The sequence below is a fragment of the Phyllostomus discolor genome, chromosome 3 (assembly GCF_004126475.2).
Source record: "Phyllostomus discolor isolate MPI-MPIP mPhyDis1 chromosome 3, mPhyDis1.pri.v3, whole genome shotgun sequence".
NCBI lineage: Eukaryota > Metazoa > Chordata > Mammalia > Chiroptera > Phyllostomidae > Phyllostomus > Phyllostomus discolor.
Window position 1 is genome coordinate 95,692,035 of NC_040905.2, and position 25,543 is coordinate 95,717,577.

At 40.0% G+C, this 25,543-nt stretch overlaps 1 pseudogene; it reads right to left on the reverse strand.

The window, feature by feature from the left end:
- Positions 1 to 4,042: 4,042 nt before the first annotated feature.
- Positions 4,043 to 25,543, reverse strand: part of LOC114501114 — a 40,022-nt pseudogene continuing 18,521 nt past the window's right edge.

Consider the following 25,543-nt stretch of genomic DNA (forward strand, 5'->3'; position numbering starts at 1 on the left):
TAAATGGCCCCAGATTTCTTGGGAAGAAGGATCTTCTTAAAAGTGGAATTATAGGCAGGGCCTAAAAGCTGCACCTCTCAGAGGAACTGATGTAGGTCTAACAGGAGCAGCATTACATACAGGCAAGGCCAGCAGCATGGATTGAGAGATGAAAGCTTTCTAGCAATGCAGGTGGGATCTCTGGGACAAGCAGCCTCCTGAAAGTCTGCACAGTTAGGAGTTTCTGCACTGAAGCTTTCGGAAAGGCAGCCTCTCCTGAGACATGCAGACAACAATAGTTTTATTACTGTCATATCAACTTATACCCAGTGATAGCTGCAAGGTGGGAAGGCTGGCAAAGAGCAAAAGTACACTACAGATACTCACCATGTAACAATGTTTTGGTCAATGAGGAACCACATATGGGTGTGGTTCCATAAGATTACAGTGAATTATAAGCAAAAAGTTTTTTTGCAAAGTTGAAAGTAAAGGCTGGACCCAACTACAATATTGCATTTTTATGCCAGCTCTGGGTGGTTTAAATGGGCAAGGAGGCTTAGCATGCTGTCCACCTGCCAAGTGTCCCTGGTTAGGGTCCAGAATTGGCAAGGGATCCGGGGAAATGCGCTATGGTAAAAGGAGCCCTGAGCCCCCTACCAGCCCACCCTGCCTGCCCCTGCACACCCAAATATGCACTCATACTCATTACTCATGTGCATAAACTCACCTCCTTTTTCTTCATTTCTCTTTATCTGTCTCTTCTTCCACTCTCAAACCCACCCATCTCTCTCTCCCTCTCTCCCTCTCTCTCTCTGTCTCTGTCTCTCTCTCTCTCTCTCTCTCTCTTTCCCCCCTCCATTTCATTATTTCTTTCAAGCTTTATCTCTGGGTCTCTTTCTATCTCTGCTCTCTCTTTCTCTCTCCTTCTCTTCCTTCCCTCTGTCCATTCCTTCTTTCCTCCCTCCTCCTGATGTCTACTCTAACCTCCTCTTGCACCTCCCTCCACTGCCCTGCCCCAGCCCCTCCAACATTCACACACACAGTCTTCTGTACAAATTTTTACTGTATCTTTTCTATACTTAGACATATTTAGATACACAAATACTTACCATCATTCCACAATTGCTTCAGTATTCAGTATAATAACATGCTACACAGGTTTGTAGCCTAGGAGCAAGAGGCTGTACCAGGAGCCTAGGCATGTAGTAGATTGCACCATCTAGGTTTGTGTAAGTGCATTCCATGATGTTTGCACATGACAAAATCACCTAAGAATAAATTTCTCCAAGTGGGTTCCTACCATTAAGTGGCGTATGACTGTACTTACTATACTTTTTAATAATTGCATATACTGCCTCAAACTCACTCACTTAAAAAAGCCAACATCTTAAAAGCTGGATTTGAATTGAGGGTCTGTAAGTGTTTTTGAGATGAGTAATTGTTTGAGGCTTATTGGTGCATTTTTGGAGCCTACTCCCTTGCAGCCTCCCATCCTGTCCTTCCTTCCCCCAGCCCCACCACAACCGCACAGCCGCACAGCTGTCACTCCAACTCCTGGAGTTGCATTTTCTCATCTTCCTTCAACCAGCCTTGTCAGAATTAAATGAAACCAACCAGTCTTAAGGATGTTCCTCTGCTTTTCTACCACCTGGCAGCTTGTTAATTCTGAAGAAGAGAATTGTGTTTGAAAGCAAGTATTACCTTTATCTTATTGTGATGCTGTTCTCTGATTTTCCTGCCACTGCTTTGAATAATCAGTATTTGTGGGGCGTGGGGGTGGGGAGAAAGAAATAAATTCTTAACCTCTTTATCAGCCTTCATCGTGGAGGCTCCAATGAGCTGTCACAAATAGCATTCCGTAACAAATGAGATTATACCTCTCTTCATTATCTACCTTTTTCATCCATGTACAGTAGCAGTGCTGAGACCTTCAGGGATCACATCAAGCAAATCCCCAGTTAGAGATGTTTAAATTCAAAACTCCACACTCAGTTGCACCTGTTCTTTCCAGGCTACCGTGGTCAATGTGGGGTTTGTAAACAACTCCTTAAAATTTTGTTTTAAAATAAATGAAGGTTTGTTTTGAGATTGAAAAGTGATTTCAACATGCAGCCTAGACAGCACAGCCACAAATGGAGTATAAATGCAACAGGATCCCAACTTGAGATTTTCCTTTTAGCTTAGCACTTTCAAAGCAATAATCTACATTGTGCCAAGCCAAGTGGTGAGTGACTACGCTAGGAGGATTAAAGGATTATTTTTTTTAATCCACTGGAACTCAAACCATGGCCTCTCTATCAGTAACTTTAATAATTATAATGGACTGAATACACATACCTATTTTCTCCAAGGTTCTCAAAATGTTTTCATCAAATGTAACTTACCAAATCACAGATTAATTTTTAAAGCTGAAAAGAGCCTTAGAGATCAACTAAAGTCTTTATGTAAAGATAAAGTTTGAGGCCCAGGAAAGTTCTCTGATTTACTCCAAGTCTCACATCCACTTACTGACAAAGCAGAACTCAAAGCCAGGCCCTCAAATTTTCTGGGTGCTTTCCCCACACCCTTGTTATTCACAGTACAATCTGCAGACTTGCAGCATCAGCATCACCAAGGGGCTTGTCAGAAAGCAGATTCTCAGGCCCCACTTCAGATCCAGAAAATCAAAATCTGCATTTCAACACAAGCCTGCAGTGCCTCTGTACACGTGAAAGCCTGAGAAACTCTGCTCTGCAGCTCACCGCCTCCGCCCACTGTTCTACGTCTGCCCTTAACATCAGAGGATTGCCTGGACATGCCCAAGAAAGTTTAATAAAATAAGTATGATAATCATGTGGAAACCACATTCTGTACTCAAAGGAAGTGTTATGGTGACATCTGACAAGCAGTTAGGAAAAAAGACAAGAAGATAATTCCTCTGGAGTTTTTATGGAGAACTTATTATGCTGTGCCCTTGGAAAAACAGGGCCCCTACCCTGAACAAGCTTATAATCAGGGGAGGAAGAGAAATCTGGAGTCCTGGAGGAAAAATAGAGACATTAAATTCTAAACTGGGATGTAAAGAGTTTAGGGAAAACTTCCAGCGGGGCACCCCTAATTCATTCCCCTCTCTGTTTCCAGTGGAGAGTTTCTAAACTACAATTTTGACCAATTCTCATCCTTCAGTGATTCCTCCCTCCCCCACCCGCAGGGTAAAATCCAAAGTCCTCTGACAAATCAGTGGAGTCCCTCTTCAGTCTCAGCATCCTCTTTCTGCATCACCCCTTCTCACATCCTTGCCCCCCAGAAACCCTGGGCTGTTTCCAGTTCCCTAGTCTGCCATCTGTTTGTTCATCCCTGGACCTTTGTAAGAAGCTTCTGCATGAATGTGTCCCCCTTCCCCAGAAGTCCTAAATTCCCATTGCCTCTGATTATGACTGTACATGGAGAGAGGGGGTCTTTAAAGAGGTAATTGGGTTAAAAATGAGATCATTAGGGTGGGCCCTCATTCAATCTGACTGGTGTCCTTATAAGCAGAGGAAATTAGGGCACAGACACACAGATACGGAGGAAAGACCATGTGAGGACATAGAAAGAAGGTCACCATCTATAAGCCAGTGACACAAGCCTCAAGCTTGTGGGGCACCTTGATCTCCAACTTCTGGCCTTCAGGACTGTGACAACATACATATCTGTTGTTTAAGTCCCTTCATCTGTGGTATTTGTTACAACAGTCCAAGCAGACTAATTTACACACAGTTGAAGCACCATCCAGGTCCAGATACAAAACACTTCTGGCATTCCAAAAAAAAAGTTTGAATTTGACTGCAGGGACGATTGGAAGTCATTTTTGGTCCTAAGCACAAGATTCACCAAGGCAAAAATGGAACTTCAGGAAGATTAGCAAGGTGATCTGAGTGAGTAGAATGGGATGAATTGGCATTAAGGGCAGTCAGAATGAATAGGGGAGGAAAAAGAGGCGGGGCAGGATTCAGAATCTCTTGCTAAAGTAAGAGAATCACTGAGAGGGTAGTGGTAAAGAGAACTAAAAGGAGACTTTTTCAAATCAGCACCCAAAAATCTTTTAGTAGCCATAGCCGAGCCAGTGGCATCTGGCCCACTCATACTTCTGGGCCTTGGAGCATATTTAGGGTTTGCTGTGGCTGGGCAGGGTTCTTCAGGCCTTGCCAAGACGCCTGTACACTCTCAGCCCATGCAAGGACTAGAGAGCAGAGCAGTGCTACAGCCCTTGGGGGAGTCCAAGGCCAGCTGGTCAAAGGTGAGGATCTTGCTCCCAGCCTTGAGGATGAAGCACCAGGCACAACTGCTCACACACAGTGCACAATCCTTCAGTTTGGGTACCTATTGTACACACATTTAATTCGCTGTAGTTCCTATAACCATAGCAGTTTTGCTCTGCCGACCAGGAAGCTTCATCTTCCAGATCATCTGGGAAGAGGACAAGGGAGCTGGTTGGTGTGACTCATGACAACCTCTTTAACACAACTTGAAGATGGAGTTGGTTCATCTGGCCAAAAACTGGTACACCTTGACCAATAGCCTTAGGTAGATGACCTGGGCTCCTTGAGCCAAACCTTTAGGTCTTTTTGTGGCAGATGTCAACTCCTGTCATGCTCCATCAGGTCTGGAAAGCTAAAAAAAATTTAAAGGAATGGCAGAATAGTAGTGATGAACAAAAGAGAAGAATCAAAGACTCCAAAGGTTTTGTTCAAGAGATTAAAGTGAGGAAGTACTGATGACAAGTATTTGGGAAAAAGAGTCAGTTGGAATGGGAAATGATGAAGGCCACTCTGAGTCTGAGAGGACAGCAGCATATTCAAGTGGATATGACATGCCCAGAAGGTAGAAGTATGAGACTGGAGCCCAAAGCAAGTGAGGATAGAGCTATAATGTGAATGTGCATGGAGAAGAGAGAAGAAAGGCAAGGATGAAAACTCAGTAACAAAATAACAATAATAGCAAACAAGTATGAAGTGCTTACTAACTGCAAAGTGTTGTGCTAAAGGGTTTTACATAGCTTATCTCATTTGATCCTCACAACAACCCTAAAAGGAATATTATTTCAATATTATCCGTGTTTAATCAAAGAAGGAATTGGGACACAGAGAGATAAGTAACTTGTCTAAAGTCACACTAGTAAGTAATAGATCTGATTTCAAACCTAGGCACACTGACACCAGTTCAACCCAGTTATTGTGCTTAGAAAAAGAGGAGCCAGCTGAAGAGGAGACAATCTGAGCTCCTTTTTATCCCCCAGTCTCCAAATAAATTAACCCAGTGCTTTATGTTCTATTGTTTAAGATTCCTCAAGCTATGGTGCTTATGTCTTCGGAACTGAACAGGTCTTTGCCATCGGTAAGTTCCTCCTGGTGCCTAGCCTCGAACATCCTGGTTACATTTTAATAAAGGATGCTGCCTTCTCTCTCTCTGTTCTGCTGCCTAGGGAGTTTGGATCAGCTGTCTGTCTTTATTATCTCACATCCCTAGAGCAAGTGTATTTATTAGCAGTTGTTTCAATTACTTAAATGTATGAACTTCTTTCTCTTTTCATGCACTTCTGGCCTTTGAGTCCAAGGTTCTCCTTCACAGTCACTTTTCTCATGGGCAGCTCAGATTTCTCCATCTCTCTGGCACATGGAAGCCCAGTATATCTCATGGAAGCCTCTGGCACTCACAGTCCCTACAGGTCTAGGGGAAGACAAGATTACATTTCCACAAATGTGCTTCCATGCATATTTTGCAATTTCAGAGCTGTCTATAAGCCTGAAGAAATATCTTATACTGAAGCAAATAAAAGACACTGGCAGGTGCAAAATTCTGAACCACCAGAATTTAGCCAAAGGGACTCTATGCCTTTCTCTTCAAACAATTTTGTTTCCTCTCCTATTGTGCTCCAGATTCATCTTTCTGTGTGTTGTTTTTGTTTCTTTCCTCATAATTCTGCATTTATAAAATAGAACCTCATATGCACCCAGCAAATGTGCAAACTGTTTCATAATTAAAGAGATTTCCATTCCCTAAAACCTCGCCTGTGTGGTTAAAACACATGATTTGCTTAGTGTTTTAATGGATATGTGGCTAAAGGGCCAGAGCCCTACTCAGGATCACCAGCAGAAACAATGCTCAGAGCATCTGATCATCATGTTTGAAGTCCTACATTGCCATGATCAAGTTATCATATTTATTTTTGACCAAGAAAACTCCATTCTTGTTAGGGACAGAGCACAGTTCTTGGGAAAGACAGAAAAAGGCCATTTGGGGACAATAAAGGGCTAAATCTAGAAACATTCTGATTTCCTAATTATTGTTCTTTTTTGCCCTCTCATCTGAGAGACATTTCTTGTTCCATAGCAGGTGTCTGGGCGTGAACATCATAACCTAATTAGTCATTGTGGCTATTTATATGTATGACTTATATGTAGAATGTTAATAACAAGCATACCAACAATTACTATTAACAAGAATGAATTCATGATATATTGAGCTTTATGATTCACAAGTAATTTCACTTATTTAACTTTATTTTAGACTCTCCCAATGACCCTGAGGGGGTGAGGTAGGTTTTAGTATTTAATTTTATAGGTAAGGACATAGCAAGAGATGATGTAAGCTTCCAAATAACATGCAATTGAAGGGATAAAGTCTTGCAGACCACATTTGCTTATAGATTGGCAGGACTATAATCTGAAGAGTTAAGATTCATCTACAGAATTTAACTATTTGAACTATCTATATATAGATAGTGAGTATCTCTGTAGTGAACAATCTCAAGACCCAGCTGTTTCCTACCCTGTAGATTAAATCAGCTGAGAAACTGTCCATTGCATCTGCTACCTGAAGAGTTCCAATTGAAGACATGTACTTGTCTGATAAGTTTCAGTTTTGAGGACAAAAGTCCTCAAACTTTCAGAACAGGATATAAGACCATTTTTGCCTCATTTAGGTAATGGGGTAAAATGGTTTTAGTGTATTCTTTCTGTGATAAATGTGGATGACCCATTTTTTTATTAGTGTCAATAATTCACATTAACATTTAGATAACATCTTAGTTTGTGACAGCATATTCACTTATAATATTTGATTCTGTCATAGACCCTATGATCTTGCTTTGGTTTATAATAATATTCCCAGTTTCTAGACATGAAAAGGTACAGTAAATAAGAAGATATTCAAGTACTTATGACATGTCTACTATGTGGCAGGTACTGTACTGCATGCTAGGGGTGAAATGATAAGAAAAAGCAGAGACTTCTGGTCAAGATGGAGGTGTAGATAAACACACCTCACCTCTAGCACAACTATAACAAGAAATACAGCTATACTACAAAAAAAGTATCACCCAGAATTTTCAGAAATCTAGCAGTGTGGAAGTCTGACAATCAAGAATTTAAAGAAGTCACATTCATCTAGACGGGTAGGAGGGGAGGAGACATGGAGAGGTGCAAAGAGGCACAAAGAAGCATGGAGACAGGAATGGGTGATGCCACGTCCACATGTGGTGGATAACTAATGGGAGGGATATCTCAGAGCAACGGATCCCAGCCCCAGGCCAGACCACACAGCCCAGAGTCCCAGTGCAAGGAAGATAAGTCCCCATAAGCTCTGGCTGTAAAACCCAGTGGGAGTTGGGGTGGCAGAAAAAACTCTGTCCTCTTAGAAGGCCTTCAATGTACTTAGGACTCAGGCAGACCCACCCCCTCTGAGATTCAGCATCAGGGCAACAGCTGGAAGGGCACTGGTGGCATATGGGGAGAAGGTGAAGTGTGAGTGGGGAGGCAGCTACCTCCAGGGCAAAACTCCAGAAGCCAGGCAGCAGCATTGTCACCTCTGCAAACCCTCCCCCACACAGAGCAACAGAGTGGTGACAAGGGTTGCCTCGCTCTGGCAATTACCTAAGGCTCCGCACCATGCAACTTAACAGGTGCGCTAAGATAGGGAATAAAAGCAGCTCTACCTAATATACAGAAACAAATACAGGGAGGCTGCCAAATTGAGAAGACAAAGAAATATGGCCCAAATAAAAGAACAAAACAAAACTCCACAAAAGGAACAAAGTGAAATGGAGATAAACAACCTATCAGATGCACAGTTCAAAACACTGGTTATCAGGATGCTCAAAGAACCCATTGAGTTCTTAAACACTGTAAAAAAAAGACCCAGGCAGAAATGAAGGTTACATTAAGTGAAATAAAGAAAAATCTACAGGGAACCAACAGTGAAGCTGAGAATCAAATCAGTGATTTGGAACACAAGGAAGGAAAAAACATTGAATCAGAACAGCAGAAAGAAAAAAGAATTAAAAAAAAAAAAAAACGAGGAGAAGCTTAGGAACCTCTGGGACATCTTTAAACATACTAACTTCTGAATCACAAGGGTGTCAGAAGGAGTAGAGGGAGAACAAGAAACTGAAAACTTATTTTAAAAAATCATTAAAGAAAACTTCCCTAATTTGGTGAAAGAAATAGATATACAAGTCCAGGAAGCACAGAATCCCAAACAAGATGGATGTAAAGAGGACCACACCAAGGTACATCATAATTAAAATGCCAAAGGTTAAAGATAAAGAGAGAACCTTAAAGGGAGCAAGAGAAGAGCAAACAATTACCTACAAAGGAGTTCCCATAAGACTGTCAGCTGATTTATCAAAAGAAACTTTGCAGGCTAGAAGGGACTGGCAAGAAGTATTCAAAGTGATGAAAAGCAAGGACCTTCAACTTAGATTACTCTATCCAGCAAAGCTATCATTTAGAATCAAAAGGCAGATAAAGTTGCTTCCCAGACAAGGTAAAACTAAAGGAGTTCACCTTCACCAAGCCATCATTATGTGAAATGACAAAGGGAATTATATAAGAAAAAGAAGATCAAAACAATAAACATTAAAATGGCAATAAATTCACAACTATCAATAACTGAATCCAAATAACAAACTAATCAAATAATCAGAACAGAAACAAAATAATAGATATGGAGATAATTTGGAGGGTTATCAGTTGGGAGACAGAAGGAGGAAAATGGGGAGAAAGGTGCAGGGATTATAAGAAGCATGAATTAGTAGGTACAAAATAAATGAGATGTTAAGAACACTATAGGAAATGGAGTAGCCAAAGAACTTACATGCATGACCCATGGACATGAACTAAGGGGAGTGATTGTTGGAGGGAATGGGGTACCCGGTGGATGAGAGGCAAAGGGGAAAAAGCTGGAACAACTGTAATAACATAATCAATAAAACATATTTTTAAAAAGAAGAAAGAAAAAGCAAGTGCAATCCTGCTGCTTACTGTTTACTGTCTAGTGTGAGGATTAGACAAGCAAATAATCATACCAAAAAATGTAAATTTTCAACTGAATTTGATATTGCTTTCATCCACATATTTCATCAAAACATTGTACAAGTCATGTGTTTTACAAACACATCAGGTTTTTAAAAAACATGCTAGGTTTTTTATGAAACAAAGAATATATCGCTCTGGGAACCTAGAATACGGGGATGTGGACTTGTTGAGGAAAACCAGCACAGCTTTCCTGGGGAAATACAGTGATCTGAGGAGACAGCAGGCAAGTAAATGGAAAGGGAAAAAGAGATCAATGTTCCAGGCAGAGGGGAGAACACACGAAAGGCCTTGTGGTGGGAAGGAGCTCAACATGACAATGGGAGGTCGATGCGATTGGATGGCAGAGCATGAAAAAACGGAGCTCAGCATGAAACTTCTATGTGAAAGGCTTTAAACTTTTATTCTAATAACAATGAGAAGCCATAAAATATCTTTAAGCGTGGAGAAAGCAGGACACAATTTGCTAAGTGTTTTGGAAAGATTATTCCAGATAAAATGTAGAGAACACATTAAAGGAGGCTGACATGAATGTCAGTTGAATAGTTATATGACTATTGCAGATGTCTGAGTGAAAGAGGATGGACTGTGGGTGTGGATGGAGAGCAGATGGATGTGAGACATTTTTAGTAGGTAAACTTGGTGTAACTGGATGATAGATTGAATATGGGGTGAGTATGAAAAAGTTAAGAGTCACTCAACATTCCAGGCTTGTGTAACTAAACTCGTGGTTATACCATGCAGAACACTGTAAGAAGTCCAGATTTGTAGGACAAAGATCTTAAGTTTCATTTGGGTTTTCTTGAGTTTTAAATCCTAAGACATCCAACAAGAGGGCCAAGTAGAGTTGATTTCATGGAGGTTGAACACAGAGGTCTAGGATGCAGATACAAATGTATGAGTCATTCTCGTGTAGGTGATGATTAGAGCTGTAGACGTGGATGAAAAAAAGAAACATTATAAAGTGAGAAGAAAAGAGGGTTCAGAAAAGAAACTTAAAAATGAGTCTATATAAAAGAAAGAAAGAAAGCCTGGAGGAACAAGGAGGGCTGGTTTAATGGTAGAGAGGCAGATTTTTGAGAATGAGGAAATTGTTAAGTGGTGCTGAGAGGTTAAATGATACAAGAATTGAAAATTACATACACCAAACTTAGGGACATGGAGGTTGTTGGCGACCTTAAGTGTGGGAGCCAGAAACTTGATTGCAGTGGATTGGAGAATGGGAGACAAAGACATGGTGACAGTGACACACCGAGTTCAGTGTTGGGTTTTGAAGCATACTTAGGCTCTAAGACATGTGTAATCAAAGAATATAAGCATAAAAATACTAGATAATAAGAGCCAGCTTTTAGTTTGAATGTGAAAATATGTCGAGGCCAAGCATACTTTGCTTTGCAGTTTACCTCACCTTCTTCTGCCACCTCTTCCCTAACCACTCAGGCTGCTCTCAGGCCTTCCACTCCAGTCTGGTCCCATGTTCTCTGGCCCATTGGTTCCCTCCTCCACTACTTAGCACCCCTAACCTCTTTAACAGAGCTGTCATATTGAGAAAGGACCTGGTAAACCAATTCTCACCAAATTGAAAGTGAATGATAGCTGAGTGTGTTAACCCTCAGGGCTAGGGGTTTGCTTTTCCACTATGGACAATTCCTTAAATCTGAGGGGTTAGGGATACCACTTAAGATAGGCAGGTGTAGAGGAAGGGACTATAGTAAGGGGATAATATTGTGGAGTGAAAATAGCACTAATGTGCTAGATAATCTCAAAGAAGTCATGTCATATCTCTAGAACCCCATTTGTCAAATCTGGGATTATATCTCCAGGCCCTTCCAGCCATAGCATTGTAGGTCTCTCTAGCAAACCTCAGCCCTGTTGGTGGTATGGCTCCTTAAGGAAGGGAAAGAAGGAGAGAAGGAGAGAGAGAGAACCAGAGAGAGCCAGAGAGAGAGAGCCAGAGAGAGAGAGAAACAGACATTTCTCCTGCATTGAGGAGGATTGTTTAAAGTTAGGCTGGGCTAGAATAGGATCAACTGAGGTATATAAACCAGATCATATTTTAAAGCACCCAGAGAAGCTGCTGTTTTGGAAAACAAACAAACAAAAAACAAAAAAAGAAAACTCCTGATGGCAATCTTCAGTGAAGTGAGAAGGCATAAATGCCCCTGGATTTATCCCTTTTTAATTGCCTAAATGTTCATCTACCAGGTTTCCATAAGGTACTAGGCACATTTGTGCCAATAACAATGTATAGTAAAGAAATGGTTGAGATTCCCTGGTAAAGATTAATGCTTGACTTCTTTCGATTATTTCTTATACTACACTTGCCTTTGAAAAGAACTTTTTCCTTTGCACTCCAGCTTTAGAAATATTCCTTAGAAAGTCATTTTATGCAGTAGACAGTGGAGAAGGTGTGCTGTCAACAAAGAACAGGGTATGACACACATCCAAAATACCTCCTCTAATTAAGAAACAGAGTCTGGAAATGGATGGATGGTATGTAACAGATAAGAACCTCTGTGTCTGAGCTCTAGTTTGCAGAAAGTCATTCCAGTAAGCTATGTGAGTCCTCAGTGCTTCTGTCCCAATTGGCTTCCCCCGCCAAGGCTGGTGAGCACTCTGGCATCCATTTATAGTCACCACTTCCTTAACTTGGAGAAGACAAGGTGTCCAAGTTAATATAGTAGTTAACCTTCTGTATCAACATAAAACACATGGTGCTCCATGCTTCATTAAGATGGACAAGGTGTTCTAATCACCGTGTCCCTGCATAGAGCATTCTGTGGTGGCTGCTCCCAAACAAATCTTTTCATGCTATGCACCTTTCCTAGTATACATGGCTGCCCTCCTCACTCAATGAACCTGGACAAAGCCTTGTGATCTTCTGCCAGCAGCCACTTCTGTGTTGATTAATACTTCCGTCTCACTCTGTGTCAGGCCAAACCAAGCTGGGTTTGCTTCCTCCTGCATTTGCTGCCCACTCAGAAGAGCAAGAGCTGTGCAGCTGGACAGATCTTTTGGCTCAGGGCTGGCACCAAAGACAAGATGATTAAAGAAGATAATGATGAATGAAGGACTTGCAGGTGAAAAATGACTTCTTTGGATTCCTTATTGATCTGCCAGCTGAGGTCTTTTTCATGTGGAACCTAAATTTGACATTTCAAATGGAATCTGACTCTTGAATAGCTCATGCAACTTTAGACCTGGCAGTGATTTTAGATGGAATCTAGGACATTACCTAGAAGGGGAAACTGAGGCTCAAAGCATGGAAACGACTTATCCATTGTAACACGGAGGATCAATAACAAAGCCAGGTCTAGGACTCAGATCTAATGCTTAGGTCACAACCCCAGGCTGCAGGACCATTTCCTTTTGTTGGACCCAGATCCTGTCAATGAGCTAATGTTGTCAGGCCACACCAATCTAATCTGGATCTTGGCTCCAAAAGTGGTGGTAGGAAGAAAATGTATAGGAGGGGACATGGTGTTTGGGGAAGGGGGAACCAATCTTTTAAGAAGCAGCCAAGAAGCTGCTTCTCTCTTTCTTATATACATGAGGTTGGGGAAAGGTACTAGACGGTACCTCAAATGCATAGTCTCCTTTTGGAGAGAACTTTCTTTCCTAAGAAGCATTTCACTCTGGGATTTATTTCTCCATGAAGTGAAGAATATGAGGATGGAATGAAACTCAACCAAGTGGTCTGGGGCACTCAAAGGTAATAGGGGCTAACACCATCTCTTAAAGGCAATCCAGGAATGGGACCTGGATTGAAGAGAAACACAAATTGCCTGGAAGCATAGCAAGAGGGGTCCCGCAGAATATGAGAGGTCCAGATTCCCCAATGCAAATACAAAATACCCAGGATCCCCTACCAGCCCCATCTCAGTAATCAGTTAACACTTGGCATGAACTATTACTACAGGGTTCCTGACCTACAAGAAATTGGGTAGAGGAAGAACCCTTCCTGGTCAAGGTTAGACAAAGGCCCATTATGCCTGCTTCACATAGCCCAGACCACAGAGCTGTGACAATGAACAGTCACATTACTCATCTGTACCTTCAAAACAGTGTACAGAACGTGCCAAGCACTATGCTAAGCACTAAGCTACAAGGGTGACTAAGGCAGAGTCCTATCTGAGCACATCTCAGGTACATCTAGCCAGGAAGACAGATGCCCACTCAGCTAACTCTAATGAAGTGGGATGGAGACTATACAAAAGGAAGGAAAATGAACTAAAATTTTCTACTAACCTACTATGATCCAGGAACTTTAATCTATTCCTTCATTAACTCATTCAAAAGACATTTATTAAATGTCTTCAGGAGCTGTGCTAAGAATACAAAGATGAATAGAAAAAAATCTTTTCCCTTGAAGGAATCACATGCTACAAGGGAAAGATAAATGGGTAAACAGTAAGTAAAAAAAGAATTACAATTACTATTTCAGAAGGCAGTGCATACAAGGAAGATATTCAAAGGAGTCAATTCTTAAGTATTTCAAAATGTCTTGAATTTCAGATAAAAGAGTACATACTGTAGGAGCCCATTAATATGAAGTTCTAGAATAAGCAGAACTAATCTACTATGAAAGAAATCAGAACAGTGATTGCATTTGTGGGGGAGGGCTGTGGTGGCAGTTCTTTTGACTAGGAAAGAACACAAGAAAACTTCCTGGGTGATGGTAATATTTTATATCTTGATAAGGGTTTGGTTATTAAGGTCAAAACTCATTAACAGCCAAAACTCACTTAGGATATGTGTATTTTATTGTTTGAAAATTTTACCTAAAAAAGAACTCTAAACAAATATTGAACTCTAGATAAAGATATACATGATGAAGTATTTGGAGAAGGCATCCTTGTATCTGTAACTTATTTTGAATTGCTTCCCAAAATTAGGATAGATAGATGGATACATAGAGAAATGCATGGATGAAAAGAGATGTGTTAAAGCACATCTAGTAAAATGTCAATTGTAGTGGCCACTATCTAGGTAGTGGCTATATAGGTGTGCAATGCTTTTTAACTTTTCTGGAAGTTTGTAATTTTTCAAAATAAAACATTAGCAGGGAAAATGAGTCTCAAAAGTTAAATAGGAATTCCCCAGGCAAACAGGATGAGAAAAGGCCAACCTAACACCATTTTCAACTTTCCAACCCTCATTTGCCCTTCCCACCTCCTCTATAATGACTGAAATAGTCAAATATTTACCTTACCTCCTTGCTGCCCAGGGTAGCCATGTGGCATGGTCTGGCCAATGAAGCATTAAGGGAACTCTGCTAGTTCTTCTGGGAGGGTTTTTGCTGAGCTGGTGCAGTCCCTTTCTAACTAGAATTCAGATGTGATCCAAATGGAACTGTAGCAACCCCTTGCAACCATGAAGGCAAATCTAAAAAAATCAGGCTCCTGCCCTGAGTATATTGAGCTAAGGAACCAACCAGTGGCAGCAGCCACCCATCTTAACACTTCCTGCTGTGTTAGAAAAACAAATCCTTATTTGTTTTAGCCACTGCTGGTCAAGGTTTCTGCTACTTGCAGCCAAAACATTCTGAGCACAAGGCACAAGTGTAAAAGAGCCTGGTTTTCCAGTAATTGCAGGCAATTTGATGGCTAAATCCAGAGTTTAGAGAGGAAAATATGAAAGAGGAGATGTAGCCATACAAAAAGGAAGCCAGACCCTGGAAGTCTCTTTATGCCATACTAAGGGCTCTATATTTTCTGAAGGTAGTAAAGCATGGAGATAACCTGATCACATTATCTTTGAGAGCAGTGGTTCTCAAACTTCCATGAAGATTAGAATCACCTGAGGTTAAAAATATAGACTTCCAAGTCATATGTCCACAGATTCTGATTCTAGGAGATGCTATTCTTGCCTTACCCATATTCTCTCTTTTATCTTCAGCTTCTATGACCAGTTCCATGCACACAGACAGCTTCCTGTCTCAGTGCCTCTGTGATTCTCTGTCTGATGGCTTTCTCTGGTCACAGAAGCAGGTTGTGTGCACTCAGGAGAGAGACCAGAAGTAAGAGGGAGTTAGCACTCCTGAGACCAACCTTGGACCAATGAGCAACAGGAGCTGAGGATAAATACTCCAGTTTCCTCACTTACCAGTGCGAGAATTCAGAAGTCTCTCAGATCCCTTTGGGGTTGAGTCCTACTTGCCCACAGAGATTATCTTCTCATTAATATATCTTGTATTGGCTTTTCTTTCTTCCATGTCTCCCTTCCTTAGACCACTACCAGTGCGCTACTGAGATCACCACCCAAACTCCTGGCACACACTGCCCTGATGGGTGTAGCTCAATTGGTTGGGTGTCTTTCTGCAAAGTGAAAGGTCACTGGTTTGATCCCCAGTCAGGGCACATGCCTGGGTTGTGAGCCCAGTCCCTGGTTGGGGCACATATGAGAGGCAGTCCATCAATGTTTCTCTCTCGTACAGACATTTCTCTCCCCACTCCTTTTCCCTCTTTTAAAAAAATAAGTCAAATCTTTAAAAACAAACAACAATAACAACAACAACAAAAACTCCTGGCACACAAATCCTTATCTAAGGCTCTACTTTTGAAAGAGCCCAAACTAGGTCACTGGTTCAGAAACCTGAGGCAGGGCCCAGGAACCTGCATTTTAACCAAATTGGTAGATAACCAAAACAAATTGGTAGATAAGAGTGAAATTTTTCAGTGGCAAGCAGATTTTTCAGTTGCCTTGAGACCAAGAAATTTAGCAAATCCTCTAGCTAATTCCATTAATCTGTAAACGTTTCCAAACATAAGCATTTTCAAAGTAAGACCTAATTACAATTGCCCCAAAACAGCTTACAATGTTGAAAGCAATAACCAGGAGATTGTCAGAACCCCACTACATAAATAAATAAGAATAAATAAAATATCCTAAATGTTTCTTACCTCGTAATTCCCAGAATAATTTCGTGTCTAAACTTATTAATATTTAGTATCCATTCATGTTGGTTTCAAATGAGAAATTATCACGTACTAAAAAAGAAGGGAAAACTAGATCTTACCAACCGAAGCAATAATTTTAATTGCATTTAGAAGCCAGGTAAAAGATATCCCCTGTTGCTTTAACATTACCTTGCTGGGAGAAGAGACTAGGCAAGTGTGTTTATACCATCACTTGCCCTCAAATTGGGATCCTGGGAGGAGGAGGTGGTGGGGAAGAAGTGAGCACAAGAGGGACCAGAGTGGGTTGTTGGGTCCCTCTGATGAGGCCAAATCATGAGTCACAAGCATCTGGCCCTCTTCTTAAAAAGCCCAGGTAAGGTGACCAAAACAGGAAAGAGAATGTCCCCTGTTTGTAAGCCATGGCTCGTGAATTTTAAAAATCCTCATTTAAAGATGTTTCCAACTGCATTTCCAGAGGCTCAATTATTCCCAACAAAGAAGGCTTTCTGACTTGCCTGAAACCCTAACAGCTCACTAGTGATGGTGAGCAGCACACACTTCCCTGCACCTCCACATCGCCCCACAGTATTCAGTCAGGTGGCCTGGTTTCTGTGCCCCAGTAAGGCAGAATCACAGCATCATACTCTGTTATTGTTATAAGTGGTTATACCTAATGCCACTGACAACAGAATGTTAGGGAGCCCTCCCATTAAAATCTTCAAGAGTTAGACAGTTCTCTTCAACCCTTTCCATTAACACCATTTCCCTTGCTGTTCTGGGGGGAATGAAGATGCAAGCTGTCAGAGAGTGTGGGTTATGGGTATAGCTGCTGACTGATAGAGGATAAAAGAAGAATGCAAAAATACCACGGGATCAGCTTTTCTTTAATCCTAACAGAAGGGAGGTAGGGAAGGTCTGCATCTCTACTGCTTGGATTAGCATTCACTTGGTGTGCTTTCCTGTAATTGGAAAGTGGGTGTTCACTTGGAGGAAGTATGTAGTGCTGCCATCCAAAATTCTCAGAAGAAGCTGAAGAAGAGGTTATTTTGTCATAATAGGAAAATAAGGAACAATTTTACCTATCCCTTGAGTTATAAAGGTAAAGATTACTCATCAACCACAAATATATCTTTGAGAGCCTACTACTTACTATGTTCCAGGTGTTTTTCTGGTAATACAGAGATTCCAAGAGGCAGCAGGCACAGTCTCTGTCCTGGAGAAATTCACAGTGTAGTCAAAGAGAAATGGCAAGAACCTAAAAGATAAATAACAATCTGAGCATGCATATGCTATGTGATAAATGGCAACAGTATGGGTCAATAATATTATTACAAGGTTCAGATAGATAGCTCCTAATAATATAACCCGCATCCCCTTCCTTAGGATATGTTATTACTGGGGGAGTACAGGGAAGATAGGAACTTAATTGCTTAGAGTAATTTTGATGTTTGCACGTAAATGCATAATGATATTATTGATCCAGGATGCAAACTATCAGCAGCAGTTGTAAAACCTGATGGGAGTTTGCACCTGGCAGCCAGGTTTCCCTATTCATCAAGAAGCACAGAAAGAACCCAGGTTGTGGCTGTGACTTAGAGTGCTTACTGAATGGAATTAAAGCTACTACAAGATCAAGAGACTTTGAACGACAGTATATAGCAGCATCAAATAGGCAGGAGATTGCTCCTTTTATCTCCAGCCATCAAAGTGCTTCACAAATCAATATTAGGAGCTGCATTTTATAAATTACACCATTATGGGAGACTGTGAATTGGCATGAAGGAAAAAAAAAGGAAAGTTTATTCTTTTTTTTTCTTTAAGAAATCTATTCATTGTGAAACCCAGAAGCTATTATTCGGCCCCAAATAATTGTGCACATTAAAGAAACGAATTCTCTGTTTATTTACTACAGTAATAAGAACAATGTCAGAATTCTTAAAAGTTTTGATTAAAGTGTTTTTTGTAAGTTTTGATTAAAGTGTTTTTAAGACAGGGAAAATAACAACAATATCTCCCAGAAGATAATGAGTTTCTTCCTGTTAGCTGTCGAATTGTTTACTCCCATAACTGAATAATAACATCACATCAAAGCTGGCAGTGGTAATTAAATGATTTGTGAACATAGGTTAACAAATTAGTTCATCATGATGTGTAATTGTCTAATTAGTATAAAAATGTTAGTCTTACCTAAAAGACTGGCAACATAGCAAAACAGGAAGGAACAGGTAGAAGGTATCATGGAAAAGATTAGAGTATCTATAATAATGCAATTTTTCTAAGTACTTAAGAGGCACTGAAAGCATCTTCCAGATCTTACATATCTAAGTTATGCACACTGGTTTAACTACAATCAAGAGAAGAACAAACAAGCAATAATTGTGGATGTGTTATGCTTTCAGGGTGAGTGGGGAGCTGTCTACATAAATTCAAATAACTGAATTGTTTGTAGTTTTCTTATTCATTTATTTTTTATTTCTTGATCAGAGAGAGAAACATCAATTTGTTGTTCCACTTATTTGTGCATTTGTTGGTTGATTTTTGTGTGTGCCCTAACCGGGGATTGAACCTGCAACCTTGGTGCATGGGGTTGACTCTTTAACCAACTGTGCTACTCAGCTAGGGCCTATTTGTAATTTTCATATGACAATCACCATCATCTCAGGCCCGTAAAGGCACCTAAGAGAGAGTTCCTTTGACTTCCCCTTCAGCTTATGTAAGAACTAGATTTTAAAAGAAAAAAAAAAACCCTAATCTCTCTTAATATTAAGAGTTTTCTATTTATCATCCATGTATTCAGTACATACTAACCTGCCATCTACTATATGCCAAGCAAAGCACTGGGTTTTTTAAGGGACAAAAAGCTGCAGAAAAAAATATAATTATAATAACAAAAAATTACTCCCTGTCCCCCAAAAAGATGCATAAAACATAGGTCTTCTCTCTAAGAGTTTTCTTTTTAATTAGAGAAATAAGGCCATAAGAATACAAACAGTAGGTGGTAGAGACCAAATACTGTAGGATTTCAGGAGAGGGACTGACTGATAACTTCCACCTGGGGAAATCAAGCTGCGATGTCAAGAGCTTTGTCTTGACCCATGGGAAGTGGAGGGGATGAAAGGCTTTGCAGACAGAGGAAATGGCATGCACAAAGGCACATGTAATTTATTATTTATTCTGCCACCAGTTTGGAAATTTAATCCTAATTAGCTCCCAGAAAAGAAGCCAATTTTGTGCTTATTTCCATTGGCAATGGAAGCATTGGTAAGCTGAAAAAATTTGCTCTCACAACAGCCAGTAACTTAGTGGCCCAGCAGGGGTTTAGAGGCTCCAGAATTCTTTTAATCCTCAGTGATCATTTAAACAACTGAGCCCCCTAAATATATACAAATCTCGTATTTGAATGGATTTGGAAAAATAAAGCAGCCTGTGAAATGCATACAACACTCTTTCCTTTTAAGTCTCTAAGCAATGCTTGCAATATTGTAGGGCACTTTAGGTTTCCTTACAGCTCCTCCGAGCAGGGAAAGCACTCTCTCCGCCCTTGCTCTTTTCCTACTCCACTAAGACAACCTCCCTGCAGCCTTGGGAAACAGCCTCAAATTGCTGGCTAAACATAAAGTAAGGATGTGTTGAAGGAGGTTTCCTGCTCTCCCTATTAGCTGCAAGAATTGCCAACCGTTGTGCAGCCGCGTGCTTGTGTGCGCAAGTGTAAATGTTACAGCAAAGATCAAACCCTGGTTATTAATTCAAGTCAGGGCAAACAGGAAGAAACTATAAGCAAAGAAAACTGATTTCCTTTTTGGCTTTTGCTCTGAAGGCTAAAATTTGTTTAATTAAATAAGACCTTCTGCCCCATTACTGGCACGAAGATGTTTTCACTTCACACCAGGGGTTCTATAGCAAGTGAGCCATTAACACTCAGTCTCCAAGCCTAAACCTGCCATGGATTCAGTTATCTTTATTTCATCTTTCATACCCTGCATTCTGGCCACTCTTCTTTATCTCTAATACTATTAGCCAGTTTTCTTTTTTTTTTTTAACTTTTACATTAAAAAGTATTTAGGCACACCTTTAGAAGAATGTATTTTTTTGATATAAGTAGCCTGAGTAAATAAAGAGAGACGTGAAGGGCTTGAGAGTAGTTCAAATGGAGACCATAAAGTAGTTAAAAGTTTGCAAAATAAAAAAGCTTTTTCATGTGAAAAAAAAAAACTGGCCTAGGAAGACTGGAGGGGGAAAACTGGTGTAACCTCACACTCTTTGCTTCAGGGGGAAGGAGCACCTAGGGCAGAGGTGGCTGTTAGCTCTCATCACAGTAATGGCTGCTAGGATTGCTTTTATAACTTGCTGATGCAATCTGGCTCTCAGGTCCTCATAAGCTGTCCTCCAGAAATCAAATGCCCATTTGAGAAAGCAGTAACCTGCTATGGTCAAAGAACGGTTGCTATTGCATTCAGGAGTGGTGGACTGTAGGCCTGCTCAGTCACCAATGCAGTGTGGGAGATCTTGTGAAAGTCATTCTCTAGTCTTCAATTCTCATGTCTCTAAGATGAGACTATTGGACTAAATGAGCTTTAAAAAGGGAGACCACATAATTTACTGTGAAAACCAGGACACTCTTGCCAGGACAAATGTTGAAATTGACAGGATGTCTTCATAGCAAGCCAGAATGCATGGGCATGCCATCTCAAAGTCCCCTTATACATAGCAGCTTGTGATTCCCAAGACCCTTCTTCTAAGAGAAACCCCAAAACTTTCAATGACACTTTCAAATTTAAAGGGAAAACCTACACAGTAACATAAAAAGTACTTTGGAAAATATATTTTAAATGGAATTTTACTGTTATAAACGTGAGAAGCAGAAGCAACCTCATGTTAGAAATTAAGAATCACTAGAAATGTTTTAGGAAAGGGTATTGAATTATTTCCTAGAATCCTTTGAGATTTTTAAATATATGTAAACAAAGAGAAAGATATATTCTGTCACTTATCACCATATCTTACCTAACTTGTATATAAATTTATTTGAAATAAAAGTCAACTTTTTATAATAAGCAAAATAAACCAAAATGTTGTCAAAGAACAAAGCAAGACTAATTAGCCAAAATTGCAGTGAATTAGGCATTTTAAGCCAATTTTCCAAAAATGTTTTCTATTAAATTCTTAGCCTACCATATAAATTCCAATGTAAGTTTTTAAAACTTTAACACTTTGCCTAGACTGAGAGGGTAAACACACACAACACTTCCATAACATGGGTGCTCATAGTAGTGTGGGTCGTCAGCATTTTTAGTGTCCAGGGATCTAACATGGTGTAGTCATTGGTCTATGATTGGTTTGGGAGTTAGCTTTGGTGGTTTTGCAGTTTCACCACTAACTGAACATTTTATTTTAAAGATTTCATTTATTTATTTTTAGAGAGAGGGGAAGAGAGGAAGAAAGAGAGGGAGAGAAACATCAATCAGTTGCCTCTCACATATGCCCTGACCAGGGGACCAAACCCATAACCCAGGCATGTGCCCTGACTGGGAATCGAACCAGCCTTTTGCTTTTTAGGGGAACAATCAACTGAGCCACACTGGTCAGGGTACCCACTGAACATTTTAACATAGGAAGTTTAATGATTAATTTTCTGTACAAATTGCTTTTCTGACAATATTATTGCTGAAATTAAAGAACATTTTTGAAAAAAAAAGTCTGGGAACATTCCGAAAATCTCAGTATAAGGAAGGACATTCCAAGGACCAGAAGTTTCCAGCACTGAAATAGACCTACCTATAAGGAGAGAATCCTAACACCAAAAAGAATTTCAGTGGGTACTGGGTGGCCATCCCTGAGGATCACAATGGAGACAGTTTTTCATTGAATGAGAGGCTACATGAGGTGTCCTCTGTGGTACCAGCCAGTTCTAAGACTCACCAGTTTTGTGATCCTAAAGCTTAGAGGACTCTGACTCTGAATCAGTATCTAAAATGTCATCTCACACTGTTCCATGGAGCAATGTACTTGACACACTAACATCTTCCCGCAGAACGCCACTGATCTAAGTGTCCTGTGTGTGCTGATGTTAAATTGCTTTCTTGCTGCTCAGCCCAGAATGAGGCTGAGTTTTGACTAAAGCAATTTTAATGCATTTGGGAGAAACGAAAAGCTCTAATAACACACCTCAGGTCTATGAAAAGACCACATTGCTTTATAGCAGTCCATAGTGAAAGGGAAGCACATTGGCACATGTAATAAAATTTCTATCTCAGTCATTTAATATTTAGTGCAAGGCCAGGGGAAGTAAAATCAAACCTGGATTCTGTTCAACACTCCGGTCAATGGTGCAATGTGGGCAAATGATGAGCGTTTCCGTTCATTTACGTTGGCGGATTTCCAAGACTGCTCCATGTCTGTACTGTGAAGCCTCTGCTGGCAAAAAAGAAAAAAAAAAGACACAAAACATGCAATGCTCTCCACAATGTTGTGTTGACCTTTCCGGGGTGAACAATCAGGATTGCTGCTCACCGAACTGAGAGCTGCTTGCAGCAATCTTCGCAACTCAAGGGAGAAAAATCACCCTTCCGGAACTTCAGAGGTATACTTCACAGTGCAACTGAGCAGGAAGTGGAAGGCGGGTGGCACAGGAAGATGAAGGGGTGAGCTAGAAAAGATTCTGCAGTATTTGGGAGCATTAGACTGGGTTTGCCAAAGAAATTAGCTTCAAAGAGATAACCTTTCAAAAGTACTCTTCCTTTACACTAGAAATTCATAATGTATGTAGTTTTAAAACAAGGACTGATATGAAGGGCAATTATCTTCCTCTTCCATCATAAGATGAATATATCTTGTTAAGTGACCTTTGACACCTCTAGGAATGGTCTGCCTACAGATGTTGAAAGTTAAGAAAAACAAGGCAATCATTCTCTTTGAATCTTATCTCTGAGCGTGGCTAAATGAGTTAGTTTGTAATCACCTAAAATGTGTCTTGAAAAATGAACTAAATAAAAGACAGGTAACAAATTAACTCTAGAAGAATGAAATGTACTGAACAAATAGATTAAGTTGAGGTCAAGTATAAGTATTTATTCTGATTTGCAGGCTTTTGTGGGACTCTGTTGGCAGCACATAAAGCAGCCATTATCAGAGGCACTTACTCACTGTGCTGTTTATTGATGTGTGGTAGGGTTATCACCCAAAGCATTTGGCCCTAATAGTAGAGAGATGGGATCCAAAGCCCTAATAACCAACTGACCTTCAATGTGGTCTTGAATAAATCATTTAACTTTCTAATCCTTGTCTACAAAATTGAGCTAGAGAAATCTATTTAACTTGGTTACTATGGTGATTAAATTTTATAGTTAATCTAGTTATTTGCAAATTTTAGTGCATGTTTAAAATGTACCAGGCACAAAGGATCTAAGTAGACATTTCTCCAAAGACATACAAATGTCCAATAAGCACTTGAAAAGATATTCAATAGCATCAGCCATCAGGGAAATGTAAATTAAAATCACAATCAGATACCACTCACATCCACTAGACTGGCTATAATAAAAAGACATATAGTAATAAAAAGTATTGGTGAGAATGTAAAGAAATGGGAACCCTCATACACTGCTTGTGAGGATGTAAAATGATGCTGCCACTTTGGAAAATTGTCTGGTAGTTCCTCAAAAAGTTAAACAGAGTTTTCATAAGACCCAGCAATTCTAGTCCTAGGCATATACCCACTGTCCCCAAATGAAAATATATGCCCACACAAAAACTTGTACATGAATGTTCCTAGCAGCATTATTCATAATAGCTAAAAAGTAAAATCAACCCAAATATCCATCACCTCATGAATGGATAAATTAAATGTGGTATATCCCTATAGTGAAATATTATTTGGCAATAGAAAGGAATAAAGTAATGATATATGCTACAGTATGGACGGACCTTGAAAACACTATATTAAGTGACAGAAACCATTTACAAAAGGCCACATATTGTGTGATTCCATTTTTATGAAATGCCCAAAATAGGCAAGTCAATAGAGACAGAAACTAGATTCGTGGTTGCCTGAGGATGAAAAGGGGGTGGGGGAGGGAGTATGGGAGGTAACAGATAAGTGATATTGGGATTTCTTTTAGGGGTAATAAAAATGTCCTAAAACAGACTGTGGTGGTGGTTGTACAACTCTATGATTATAGAAAAAGTCATTGAATTATATACTTTAAAAGGGCAAACTATATGGTATGTAAATTATATCTCAGTAAAGGCTATTTAAAAATATGTGTCAGGCAATTTGCTAGGCACTCAATATATAATAAATGTGAATGCACATGGTATGTGCTTAATAAATACAATGCAAACACAAAATGCCTCATTTACTTTCAATAAAGGGGCAAAAAACTTTTGAAAGGAATACAAGTGCATGTGAAATATAAAAGCTTAAATTAATGAGCTAATTAGGAATAAAATAACCATAACTAAGGCATATCAGCATGTAGTATTGTACTGGGATATCATTAAACTGTACTTGAATGTACAGTAAGGCAAAGCCATTAGTGGCAATAATCTTTGGTAATATGCTATTGAGTCACAGTGTTATTTAAACAGAAAGTGACGGGCATTATAAACTAAAGACAAAGAAGTAAAGAGATATGAAAAGGAAATATGCCTCTATCTCTTTCCCGTCTTGGCTGTTGTATTTTGAACATAGTACATGATTCCCCTGTGTTACATCTTCACCTCCAGCACACAGTCATCCTTAATACAAGAAAACAGAAGCCTTGCCTTTCCCTGTCCTGTCATTAAAAAAACAAACAATGCATACCTCCCTAGTCCTTGACTTTTCCCATTCTCTTGTTAGCCACAGGAGGTTATCATTTTATAACCTAAAAGCTAATGCAACCCTCAGAATTGTTGATAAGCATGGATTCTGTGGAAAAACTCACTGTCCATATCCTGCTGAAGTAAGGGGTGAACAGCCTGGGGAAAGATACTAACACCTATCACAGATCTTAGCCTTCTTGTCTAAGCTTGACATTACAAACAGAGCATCCTGGGGTAGCACATTCACACAAGCAAAGACAGTTCTGTGGAATGTTTCATACATCTCAAATGTGTCTCTCTGAGGGAAGAGCTAGTGTTGTAAGGATCAAAACTCTGGATAGAAATCCTATGTGGGTACAGGAAACATTTTCTTAAAAACAATAAGAGAAATAGGGAAAAACCACTGAATGAAGGAGACCCAACAACAAAAAAGAGTTGAGGTTAGAGGTAAGAAAGGAAGAGGTGGAGAAACAATACAGTGGATTCTGTTATTACATTTAAAAGTCACCACAAAGAGCAATGTTAAGTTTA